Source organism: Podarcis gaigeae (assembly GCF_964106915.1).
Source record: "Podarcis gaigeae genome assembly, chromosome: 3".
NCBI lineage: Eukaryota > Metazoa > Chordata > Lepidosauria > Squamata > Lacertidae > Podarcis > Podarcis gaigeae.
In genome coordinates, this window is record NC_139680.1 from 83,487,377 (window position 1) to 83,501,001 (window position 13,625).

At 42.7% G+C, this 13,625-nt stretch overlaps 1 long non-coding RNA gene across 1 annotated transcript in view; it reads right to left on the minus strand.

Moving 5' to 3' along the window:
* The window catches only part of LOC310841634, a 42,772-nt gene extending 35,086 nt beyond the window's left edge, over positions 1-7,686 (minus strand). Inside the window, exons 1-2 of the long non-coding RNA XR_014562634.1 lie at positions 7,206-7,686; positions 4,425-5,223 (exon numbers count right to left, since the gene is read on the minus strand). This is a non-coding gene — a long non-coding RNA (uncharacterized lncRNA). The remainder of the gene's footprint in view (positions 1-4,424; positions 5,224-7,205) is intronic.
* Between the last annotated feature and the right edge of the window lie 5,939 nt (positions 7,687-13,625).

The window sequence follows — 13,625 nt, forward strand, 5'->3', positions numbered from 1 at the left end:
CATTAACTGCCTGACTTCTGTTCACTCAGATGTAAGCTCCATTGAGTTCAATGGGGTTTCCTCTAAGATAAAGGTGTTTAGCCAGGATAGCCAATGTATTGCCCTCCAGATGTTGTGCTACAACTCCCATCAGCCCTCGCTAGCATAAGCAATGGTCAAGGATGATGAGACTTGTAGGCCAAAAATATGTGGAGCGCACCACATTGTCTATCCCTAGTGCGTTGGACTTTAGCTTTAATTACATCTTTCTTTACTTAAATTCCTCCTAATATACATACAGTGGTACCTCGGGTTAAGTACTTAATTCGTTCCGAAGGTCCGTACTTAACCTGAAACTGTTCTTAACCTGAAGCACCATTTTAGCTAATGGGGCCTCCTGCTGCTGCCGCGCCATTGGAGCACAATTTCTGTTCTCATCCTGAAGCAAAGTTCTTAACCTGAAGCACTATTTCTGGGTTAGCGGAGTCTGTAACCTGAAGCGTATGTAACCTGAAGTGTATGTAACCTGGGGTACCACTGTACATTTGTATGCAGGTTTGCCCAAGATACGTATTTTGGCAAAGTGATTTCCCCTAACATTTTGCTTTTTTGTATGTTATTTTAACTGATACATGAAATCTTATGCACACTTTACTTTGTTTTTGTACACATTAAGTGGCTGGAGAACTGCATCACGAAATTTGGGAAAGTGTGAGACAGAATGCATGCAGAAAAGTGACCATTTGGAGAAATCATGGGAATGCTTAGATAGACTGTAACGCACAGAAAAATAACTGTGTGGGGAAAAACATGAGAATGCTTCAAGAGGCAGTAGGGTAGAGAAAATAAAATGTGAGTGGGGGAATGGGATACTTCGGGACAGACCTTAGAGTAAAGAGGCAGTGTTGAGAAACCAGAGTGATGTGTGGAAAATCAGCAGACGTCACCATTTCACAGTCAAGTCGTTTTCGGCGAAATAAAGGGCCCCTTTTCCTCAAAAAGAACAATTTATGTTTCTGTCAGGTGTACGTCTGGGCTAGCTTAGTGAGGTAATGTCTCCAACAGTGGAGGGAAGGGTGCAGGAGTAGAGGAGTGGGCCCTATCACTTTGACACGGCCCATTCACATGGCGTACTTTCCTCCAACCATTCACCAAATTTATCCCGAATGTTGGTTATTTTGAAGCCTTTGACTGTTTCCCCAACAAAATCTGTGTGAAAGATAGACATTCAAAGGCCATGTGATGATGCCTCTGTCTGTGATATGAGGAAATCCAGTCCTGTTTCATATAATTCTTCTTTAAACTACAGCGCCTTTTTGCCTGGCAAGTGAAAGGCTTTCAAACAGTCATATCCACAGGTCAAATGATTGTGACTGGCCATAAGGTAATCCTCCCACAAATAAACTGCAAACAGTGGGTATACAGATACGAGCTGTTAACATGCATCCTATTTAGCGACGTGGGTGGCGCTGTGGGTTAAACCACAGAGCCTAGGACTTGCCGATCAGAAGGTCGGCGGTTCAAATCCCCGCAATGGGGTGAGCTCCCGTTGTTCGGTCCCTGCTCCTGCCAACCTAGCAGTTCGAAAGCATGTCAAAGTGTAAGTAGATAAATAGGTACCACTCTGGTGGGAAGGTAAATGGCGTTTCCGTGCACTGCTCTGGTTCACCAGAAGTGGCTTAGTCATGCTGGCCATGTGACCCGGAAGCTGTATGCCAGCTCCCTCGGCCAATAAAGCCAGATGAGCACCGCAACCCCAGAGTTGGTCGTGACTGGATCTAATGGTCAGGGGTCCCTTTACCTTTTTATTAGGAATATTCAGGAAACCATGGCTCATATACAAGTTCGTCATGGCCCGCAGTCCCAGATTTCCTGTTTCCTGCTGTTATTCATGGAAAATGAATAACTCTGCACATGCTCAGAGGTACTATGCCCAGGGCTGACAATTATCCTGCTTGTTCTGCAGTCATTCTCCTAGATTTCTTTCTCTCTTGAATTTCCCCTGACTCCATTTAAAAACTCATTTGTTGAAAGGTACCTGTGAGGCAGAAATCCAACATGTGGCTGGAGTTTTTGTGTTTCTTTCCCTAAGGGACAGTGGCCTCAGTGGGGCTACCACAAAAGCTTATAAAAGAAATGAAGAGTGCTTGCCCAACAAGATATTTCAATTTGTGGTTGACAGCAGTGCTTACATGTGCTGGCATCATTTTAAAGCAACTGCCAGGGCACCTAAAAATTGTAATGTTGCGAGGGGTGATGCTTGCAGTCAGCCAGCAGGCACTGGCACACATAAATCTATTTTTAAGTGGCCTGACAGCTCTGTGAATTGACCCTGAGTTTAGTGAAGCCAATGGGAGTGATTCTTTGACTGCACAGAGTGGCACCGCAATCCAAATACATTTACTTCCTTGCAAGTAAATCTCACTGAAAACAGTGGAAGTTTCACAGAAAGCAATGGAATGGACTACCAAATAAGGAAGAGGTGTCACATTGCTTTCTGATCCAAGCAGAGCTTCAGCTTGGCTTGACTCTGTTCTAAGCAAATTAGTCAAACTAATTAAGCCCATTGAAACTGATGTTTAACTTTAATTAAAATGCAAACCGAAGAAATTAATCTATGTCAAAAACTTGTCCAAGTTTTCAAAGAGGTGCAAATTTGAATGTGAGCATTAATCAAAGAAAATGAATACGGTTTAACCTATTTTATTCAGACCTCCCATAGGCAGCCTGCTATATATACTAAATCTGCTTTATGACCTACTCTATTCTAGACACAAATTTCATGCCCCCCGAAGGGTCTTCACAAAAAAGCCTGTACTGCAGTGGAACTAGATTCATTATCTCCAGAAGTCTTGTTGGCATCAAGTCTGGCAGCCACAGTACCTCTGCTTGCAGTAATGTTCCAGTCTGTAAACATGGTGATGCATTATGAGCTACCCCCATTTTTCAAAAAACAAAAGCTTAAACCTTCCTCCTTTTTCATTTCTCTCTCTCTTTTCTGTCTGTTTCTCTTTAAAAGCAGCACTTCCTTTTTTGTCACCTCAAGCCAAGGTGTATTTTATAAGGGATGTATTACACATTAATTTGTAGCTCGTCGTGTGGTTATTTTATTACTTTTGACCAGTGTTATGTTTCCAGAAAAAGAGGTGCCGGAACTCACCACAAACGCTTCCCTTGTTCTCTTATAATGGCAATGGTGCCCGCCTGAGAGGTGCTGGAACTGAGTTCTGATGTGATTTCTGGCTGAAAAAATCCCTGCAAAGTCTTTTATGAAGTTCATTTAGGAATACTAGGATGAATGCCTTTATGGATCACTCTTTCCCTCAGTGGCTTCCTGAAAGCTCACAAGAACAATAGCACGGCAAAAACCTTCTGCAGTGATGACCCCCCCCCCCATCAACAACTATTTGGTGATACGTTGCATCTGAACACAGAGGTTCCAGTTAGGTATTGTGGCTAATAGCCACTAATAAACCTAACCTCCATGGGTTTGCCTAACACAGGGGAGGGGAACCCATGGCCTTCCACGTGCGATTTGACTCCCAACTCCTCTCAGTCCTAGCAAACATGGCCAACAGTCGGGGTGATGGGAATTATAGTCCATAAAACCATCCCTGATTTAATCCCTATCAAAAACCATTTTAATCAGAGGCAGCCACCACATCTAAAGGCCAAGCATTCCACAGGTTAATTATGAGTTTCATGATAGAATACTTGAGAAGGCAGATCTGTCCTCAAACTACCGCCAATATGGTTTATTAGAAGGCCTCAAGTATTATCAAAGAAAGAAAGAATTCTCTCCATACATTTTCATCCCCCCCAATACTTCTCCATACTTGTCTTTTTTCCCCCTGAGTCACCTAACACTAAACATTTCAGCCTTAAGACCTGGGGAAGGTGTCCAAACTGCTGCACTGTTGTGGTTCCCCTTCTCTTCACAATTTACAGCCCTGACATCCTTTTCAAAGTGGGATAAGTAGAACAGTACATGGCATTTCTTAAGAAGAAGAGACTGCTGGATCAGGCCAATAGCTTATCTAGTCCAGCATCCTGTTCTCACAGCAGCCAACTGGACGTTTGTGGGAAACTCAATTTCAGACATATGATAATGCCTATTCTGTATTTAGTCCTTTTCTGAAATAATCTATAGCACAGAAATTCCCACCCCCAACCCTCAGTGTTGCATACTGAGTTGATGCTTTTATTCAGCTATCCACCAGCTATCTTTTCCTACTTGATTCTTTTGGTTACTATGTACATTTGTTCTGCGGTATTCAGTTCAATCTTATAATGCACTTCTACAAAATAAAAATAAAATAAAAAAGAGGCTATTCACCATAAACACCAAGATCTCTTTCCTGGTTAGTCTTTGCCAATTCAGACTGCATCTGTGTAAAGGTTTCCCTCTGCCCCGATGTGCATGAATTTGTGCTCATTGTATTTACCTTTCCTACAGGGATCTGAAGACTGTGGCTTGTTGCCTTTCCTTTCCTTTCAGAGCTTATCTTGGCTTGGAGGCTTCTTGCATAAGCATAGACACACCTCTCCAAATGTCATTTTCATATGCAACTGTTCCCAAGACTGTTTTGGCTGCTCCAGGCTGGCTTCTCTTCAGTTCTTCTCAGCTTTCCCCCAGAAAAATCAGTTTAAATGCAACTCTGTTGCCTTTTTGATGTTTCTCCATTTTTCATGAGTTGTCTTGGCACAATGGTTACTGCCATGTGGGTTCTGCTTTTTCTAATTAGAGACAAATGGATTTTGCCACACTTGAAATGGGAAACTTTTCCTTCCCAGAAGCTGGAATTGTTGTATGTTAACATTGCTGTGAGTTTGGACCATTTGTCGTTCAAGTGTCAGCGTGGGACGTGGGAATTACTTGCACTGACACCATCAGGAAAAAGATACCCAGATATTAATTAAGGGGTTTGTGTGGCATCTTTGCTGAACTACTGGCAGCAATGAGAGAACAGAAAATGCAAACTTTATAAACACTTTAATCATGGCTTCCTGTGTGCATATAAAATAGGAAAGCTTCAGACATTTTCCCAATAGGAGGAGAGCTGTTTCTGCTTCCATAGGAACACAGGAAGCTGACACATCCTAAATCATACCATTACGCCATTTCACATAGTATTGTATACACTGACTGGCAAGGACTCTCCAGGGCTTCAGACAAAGGATATTCCCGGCCCTATCCAGAGATGTCAGGGAAGCGGAAGGCTCGATTTTACATATGTGGTGGACCTGTAAGAAAATGAAGGAATTTTGGGATGTAATTTATAATGAGCTCAAAAGAATGATCAAAGTATCCTTCATAAAAAAAACCCGGAGACTTTTCTCCTGGGGATATTAGGCCCAGACATACCAAAAAGTGCGAGTGAAATATTCCTGTATGCCACAGTAGCTGCAAGAATATTAATCGCTATGAACTGGAAAGGAGAGAGAATTCTGACAAATCTGGAGTGGCAAAGTAAACTGTTGGAATATGCCAAGTTGGCAAAAATAACAGAAAAACTGAGAGGTCATACTGATCAAACATTTATTAGGAAATGGGATATGTACAAAAAATATCTTAAGGATTACTGTAAAAATATGACGTCAGTGGCAGGCCTTGAATGACTTCTGTGGTATGATGGATAATTATAAGAGAATGTAATATTGATGAAAATTAACAAAAGACTAGATAGACTAAGTGGTAGATGCATGATGGGGTGGTGGAAAGCCTTCAGAAACTCAAGAAGAACTTATTGTGATGTGGAATAACAAATATTGCCATTTTCTTTTCTTTCTTCTGGATAATCCTTATGTTTGTTATTTATTTTTAATCTCAATAAAGCATAACCCCCAGAGATGTCAGGGATTGAACCAGGGACCTTCTGCATGCAAAGCAGATGCTGTACCACTGAGCCACTTCCCTTCCCCATATAGAGGGAGGGACAATATCTCTTTCTGGCAGCAACCTCTGTGCCTGATGGGTGCTAAACTGGGCAGTTTTTTCAGGTGGCGTGATGGGGAAAGAGACTGAGAAAGCCCTCTGTAAAGAGAAAGACTGAGAGCAGTCCCACTCACATGTAATTTCACATGCACACACATAGAGGACACACACACAGGTGCACAGCTCCCTGTTCAGGTGTGATATATATGCCAGCATGCAAACCAGCCCACCAGAAGCACTTAAGGCTCCCAAGTCATCATTAGCAAAAACTTGGGACTGATCTCTTTTATATGGGAAGCACCTCCAAGTTGCTGAGGTAAAGGTAAAGGACCCCTGACAGTTACGTCCAGTCGCAGATGACTCTGGGGTTGCACCACTCATCTCGCTTTACTGGCCGAGGGAGCCGGCATTTGTCCGCTCCACAGACAGTTTTTCTGGGTCATGTAGCCAGCATGACTAAGCCACTTCTGGCGCAACGGAACACCGAAACCAGAGCAGTGCATGGAAATGCCGTTTATCTTTCCACCGGAGCGGTACCTATTTATCTACTTGCACTTTTTGGGGTGCTTTCGAACTGGTAGATTGGCAGGAGCTTGGACCTAGCAATGGGAGCTCACTCCATTGCGGGGATTCGAACCGTCGACCTTCTGATTGGCAAGCCCAAGAGGCTCAGTGGTTTAGACCACAGCACCACCCGTGTCCAAGTTCCTCAGGTAACCAATACTGTATCAGGATCAGTTGTCAATAAAATGAAGCCCATCTCCCCCCACTTTGGGATTCCTGAGAAAATAATCTCTAATAATAGGCTGCAGTTTCATCTGATTTAGCAATGAAAGAATCTGTCAGTTCGGTTCTCTCTGTTTCCTCATGTTTCCAGTCTTAAATTCAGTTCTCCACATTTCTGCAGCAATTTCAATTAAAACAAGAATTCCTCATGAAAATTGCTCAGTGTTTAAGGCAAATTTCTCCTCATAAAAACATTTTTATATACAGTTTTGACTAATGAACACATTTTTGCAAAAGTTATTTCCCCTAATATATTTTACACTTATATTCCTTTTTATGCAAACTGCTCCCTAATATAAACACTTTCATGAATATTGTTTGGTTGGAGAACTGTGCCATAAAATTCAGAAAACTGATTTTCAAAAGATGGGTGTGTTTGGATTCTCATATTGTTTAGGAAACTGAGAATTTCGAAAGCTTGACTTGTAAGTGCAAATTGAATCAAATTTCTCCCCATCCCTAATATGAAAATTTGCAGAGGCTTATAGATTTCAACCCTTCTTACCTCCAAATCTGTTGTTTCTCCAGAGCGACAGTGAAATAGAACATGTTGTCCTGACTAAAAAACACCTGTGGTTGAAATCATCCATCCTCTACCTTGTCCTATTGACATAGCAGCCAACACCTTTGGCAAAAGGCTTCAGCCCAGTTGTTCCTAGGATGGAAGTTCCATTCCAAGATTCCAGCATTTGCCACCTAACTAACTCCATCTTGGTCTGATTTCCACAGCTTTGCAGAACAGGATGCCTATTATAAAGCTTGCCGGAAGAACGTCTGTGGCAAATGGCATAATGCTAAACTCATGAAACCAGAAGACCTGCTCTGCACAAAGGAGTCCTATGAAAATGTGCCAGTACAGGAGAATGCAGAGACTCCTTGCTCCTATTTGATTGCAGTTCTAACAGGAATTATCTGTCACAATCGGACACAACTTGTTCTTGTGGGAGATGCTCCAGTGCTCTCCTAAGGAACCACCACAATGCAGGCTGCAGAAAACACTATCCAAGTTACACCCCTAGAGATGTTCCAGCTCCTCCCTCTTAGAGAATATGCCCAGGCAGGAAGCGACAACCACTCGCATTCCTGAGAGATGATGCTTTGCACAGAGAATGTCCCAATCCCCAGCATCTCCAGGTAGGGTTGGGAAAGAAACCCCTGCCTGAAATCTGGAGAGCTACTGCCAGTCAGTGTAGATAATACTAGGGTACAGGGACCAGAAGCTTGACCCAAGTCAGCTTCCTCTGTTCCCTTTTGGAAGCCCACAGAATGGTTAGAAATAGTGGTTGCAATCAAAGCTACCAGCATGAGTTTGACCAAACTGTGGGAGACAGTGGAAGACAGGAGTGCCTGGCATGCTCTGGTCCATGGGGTCACAAAGAGTTGGATATGACTAAACAACTAAACAACAAAAGTGGTTGCAAGTCATCAGAGTAGAGTATTTCCTGATATATAGTCTACCCTGGCCTTCAGAGGATTTTGCAGTATTCATCATAATAGTATATTCTTGTTTAATTTTATTTGTTGCACTTAGTGTGTTGAGTAGTTACCCCTCAGAAAGGAGGATGTAGCATTAGCTGTATAAAGGGCTTCTACGTGTGCTTGCGAGGAGAAGGGAGAACTAAAGCCCAACGTGGTGTCCAGATACTTTCAACTGCAACAGAAGGGTAAATGAACTAAGAAAATGTTCACTGAGCTTTAGTATGCAATGGAGAAGTTGTGTGATTTATTCACTTAACGCTCAAGTCCTGGGCTTGTTGATTTGTTGAACATTTGACCACATTATTATTGACTAAGAATGGCCAGTTTATACTAAGGATGAACAGAACCCCCACAAATGGCTGCTTCTACTCAAATCAGGGCCAGTCTGGCCCAGACACACTGAGTCTGTATTGCTGCTTTTTCACTGGTGAGAATGAGAAACAAATTCTGAGGCCAGGGCTTTATAGACTGTGGTGACCCAGGATTGGCTAGTGAGGTCAGCTGACTATTCCTGAGGCAGGCTGGTACTGCAGCCGAGTTGGTATGCTCGCTCTGTTGGAACAGCAAGTAAGGCAATGGCTCCTGACTGCTGAGAACCCTCAGATCACAATGTACACCTTCAAGGACCTTACAGGTCCGTGTTCATGCCAAACACATTCCTCACCAAGCTAATGGGAGAATGTGATTTGAAGGAGAGAGAAGGGTTTTGTTCACTGATGTTGAGGTACAGTGGTGCCTTGAAGTATAAAGGCAGCCTGCTTTTCAGTGTGTATCCAGTGTGTGTATCCAGTCCTCACTCTTTATACTGTGCCTGAGCCTGGTTGCAGCTTGCAGTTTGCTGCTGCAATACAGATAAAGGAGTAGGGATGGATAAGCATAGCCAGTACAGGCTGTATTGTGCAGGAGTGATTGCAGAGTATTCATTGTTTGTAGTCCAGGAGAAAAAAATCAGCTTTTAGTGGTACAATCTGATAGAGTCACTGAAAAGCCCATGGAAGAGCAAATGATCATCTTGAAATAAAAGCAGCAATATCTAAAAATTGGCACCCATGCATATAGAAGGTCACAAATGCTAATGATGGTGTCAATCACTGTTCTGGTGACATTATTTCTAACACTGCATCCATTTGCAAGGGTGCAGAGGCTTTCAGCCACCTGGGTTTCTGTCTGCATGCTCGAAAGGCCCATCTATTAATGTTAGTGAAGCAGCAAAGTGATCCAGTCATTGAATGAGTGTCTTGCTCCACCTGTCAATGATCAATATCTCCAGATCACTAGCAAAATGTACGTTTGCCACCCTTTGGTTTACCAAGGGAGAACCGTGCACAGTAAAATGTCCCTTGTTAAAGTTTGCAATTCTCTATTAGGAAACATCATAAATGTTACATAGGAGGTTTTTTTTTACTGTTGCCTTATAAAACTTTATTTGCTGTTGCTTTTTTGTTGACTACCATATTCAAAACAATCTTGTAACATTCCCACTTTTGTCTGCTATGGTTCACTCACAAGAACAAGTTATCGGGGCATGAATGCCATCAGTTTTGCTAACAATGCTTCTAATGAAAGGCATGTGTATGAGTGGGTAGGCAATGTACATTTTCTACAGTCCTATGCCAAAACAATGACCACAAATTATTTGACTACATCTGGGTTGTTTTTTAAGTGTAATTAGAAAATTCAGGGCCAGAATGTGATGACAGTTTGAAGACCAAATTGTTTTCATAATGGACTGAAACAGGACAGAGAGCTCTGTTGTCACCATGGTGTGGAAGAATGTGTATTTGTATTTACATCTGGCTAATTCTGAGTTCCTAAAACAATACATGAACCAAAACGCAGCTTCAAAGTTTTGAAATCTGCACATCTCTGGAATTTGGTAATGAAGTTCTTTAACAAAAAAAAGTCTGTATTAGGGGGATATGTGGATAAAACACATAAATTTATACCCCACCCTTCTTCCCAAAGGAGTCTAGGGCAGCAAATGAACAAATGATAGAACAATTAAAACATATTATTAAAGATCCAATGCAGGTGCATACAGGGAATGATATCTACTTAAAACACTTGTTGGAAGAAGAAGGCATTTAGTAGGAACTGAAAATACAATCCAGACAGTGCCTGTCTAGTATTTAACAGCAGGAAATTCCAGAGGGTGGGTTCATTAAAACTTAAGTTCTAATTCCTTTTTTGTAAAAAAAAATAATTTTTATTAGCTGGCCAATCAAATCAAATTAAATCACATCACATAAATTCCGAATTACAAAGCTGAATTTTAAATTTTGTTGGGGGGACCCATATTTCAAGATCCGAAGGGGGATTCTGATCATCTTCTTGCTACTGCGTTAATGTCCAAATCAATCCAAATCAATCCAAACAGAGTTCATAATTCATCCAAATTGTTTCTTTTGAAGTTCTTGCAGCTAGTAGCGCAGATCAGGGACGGCGTCCAGGAGCACCGAAATCCCACAGGAGGGCTTTGTGCCTAGTGCCCCCATCCCCACAAATTCGGGGGTGATATAGGGCACAGCAGGCAAGGCAGTCCCCCCCCACCATCCGGGGGGGGGGGGTAGGGAGGCTAATTACTCCCATCATAGCCTCCAAATTACCTTGTGTGGGTCGGAGAGATGTTATTGTCAGCCATCTTCCGATGCGCCCCCTAGTGGCTCCCCCACCTAAGGTCTAATTCCTATCTTCTGCAGAATGGACCTCCTTTTGAGATGGTATCTGCGGGATGCCATCACCAGCAGAGAGTAGGGTTTGATTGCTATATAAGGGGAGAGATAGTATTTCAGATATCCATATATACAACCACATACCTTTCCACCATTGGGTTGGCATTTTGCTAGGAGAAAATTAAGCAGATTATTTGTTCTATGCCCACTGCCCATGTGCAAATTACCTGTTTTGTAAAGGGGTATTTTCAAGTGCAGCATCAGTTCTTGGGATTCTATATGAGGGTAGTCCACTCATAATTCACTCCCCTGCCTTTTAAATTTGATATTGGATATATGCCATTCATGTGCATGATGAAAGTTCAGCCAACTGAACAGAAGCAAAGATAAATAGTAATAGATGCTTGTGTTCAAACGTCCCATAAATGCAACATGTTCGGTAATGACAGGGGCCTCTAGGGGGTGCCACTTGCCTCCAAGCATGCTTCGTTGGTCTTTGAGGATCTAGCACACTCTCATTCCTCCAGCTTTTGGATCCTTTTCAGCTGCAACAGCCCAGTTCTTTCTCTATGAAAGACGTTGGCTGGAGGATTATACACCACACCTGGAGAGCTTCCTTCTCCCAAGTCCTTACCCAGGTTGCTAGCCCCCTCTCAAGGCAGTTCACTGAGGACAAGGACATTCCATAAGGATCGCCTCAGCCTCCCCAGCTGTCCTTTCGGGAGAGCACATACAACAAGCACATGCACTGGTCACTCAGATCATGGGACGACACCCAAACCAGAACAATGAAGTGTGCAAAGGCTCACAACTTTCTCAGACCAGAGGCTGGGAGACATCCAAGGAATGCAATGAGAATATGATTCTGCTGGGGCAATGCCAGGGTCTCGGGGCTCACATGCCCACATGATGCTTAATATGCAGCGCATTTCCTCTAGGCTTCGGTTGCCACGCCAGGTCTTAATCTGTGGGCCTAGGAATTAGGAAAGAATCCAACTAAAGGGAGTCTGGGGTGTTCATAGGGGCCTTTCCGAGGCAAAAGATAGGTCTGTCTCAAAACAATATCTCTTGAATCTCTCCATTGTTTGGCATGCAGAAAGCCTTTTGGCTGTAGATCCATAGCAAATGCTGCTAGTGGTCTGCCCTGAACGTGATTTGCTCCTTTTCTTACAACTGTGTTTGTGTGGAGGAATGAGAAAACGGCCTGTGCTCTGTTCTTCTCCGGAATTGCTGGCTAGTTGCTTTGCTGAAATTGGCAGTCTTGGTGCAATTACCACATGCCTTTAATAAGGATGCAGGGGGAGCTGCGCCTGATTTGCATAATAATTTGAAATTTACATATTTCCCTCTTTGTCAAATGCCCTCATCTTACTTCCACCCACACACCCCAACATAAGCTGGGGGCGAATGTATACTACAGTGGGAAGTCAAGAGAACTCAAAACTAAGCAACTGAAGAATAAGCAAAACAAAAAAACAAAACAATTCTTTCATAGAGTTTTACCATCCCTTGGTACTTTTAAGATGACCTTAAAGACCTGAAAGACCTTAAAGACCTATCTTTCTACATTGGCTTTTAGTGGGAAATCTGTGTTGAAGTAGTGCTGTGTTTTGATTATACTGGGCTATTGTGAGTTTTGTGCCAGAAAATGAAACGTTCCTTTTAACTGTTTCATATATTATAGTACCTTGGGGGGGGGGGGTTGGGGGGGATGGCGGCATATATTTATTTGTAAACAGCTTGGGGTAGAGTTTCCTTTTAAAAGTGGGCTATATGTTTCTTAATCAAATTTTAATCAAATCTCTGCCAATAGGCATTTGCAAATATTTATAGATATTTTAAAGGAAAGACTTTGTTTCTGTTTTTTAAAAAAGTGTTTGTGGGGAAATAAATGCTTCTTGTAGGCAGAACTACATATATGTGTGAATCAGAACCGTCTTGCAGAACAATATTCAAAATCTTGTACTGCTAAGTTGCAACTAAGCATCTTTTCTAAATGGAGATGGAGAACCTATGACCCACCAGATGTTACTGGGCTCTGTCAGTACCTCAGCCAGTATGGCCAATGATCAGAGATTATGGGAGCTGCAGTCCAACAACATCCAGAGGCCACAGGTTCCTCAACCCTGTTCTACATTTTTACAGTGTTCCAGAGAAGCCTGAAATAATTTGGGACATTGGGAAAACATGGCTGGCATTCTATTCTTTCACACTTTGCATATTGTTTGGTGTTTACTTTTTACCTGCCCAGCTGGCACAACTACACATCATGAATGCAAATCAAAGCTTTGGGAGTCAGCAGTGATGCTGCCAATACTTAATATGAATACCAGGCTCACAGTCCCCTTCTAAAATACAAGGTGAGCATTAGAGCCTTTGAATTCTTCTGCAGCTCATATTTCAATCTTTGCTGGAGAAGAATTCAACTGCTTCCTCCTCCTCGTACTCAGTCCTCATCCCGCTCCTACTTTCTCACCCACTACTTTCTCAACCCTACCACCTACCCGCCTCCATAACTGCTCCAGTAGCAGCACCAGCAGGTAAGTAGGAAAGGCAGTCTCTTCTCCTCCCTTTGCCTGACTCAGCTGCTTCCTTTTTGTGAATGACAGCTTCTCTCTGCTTCTGGCAAGTGGACTGTCATCTTCTACCACTACAAACAGACCCTGTCGTTTTGCACATTGCTGTAAAACTTCTTCATGCCATTTGCCTGGGGCCAAATGGGATGTGACACTATCCATGCAATTAGCAGTCCCCCTGTGCTGGCTATTTGCATC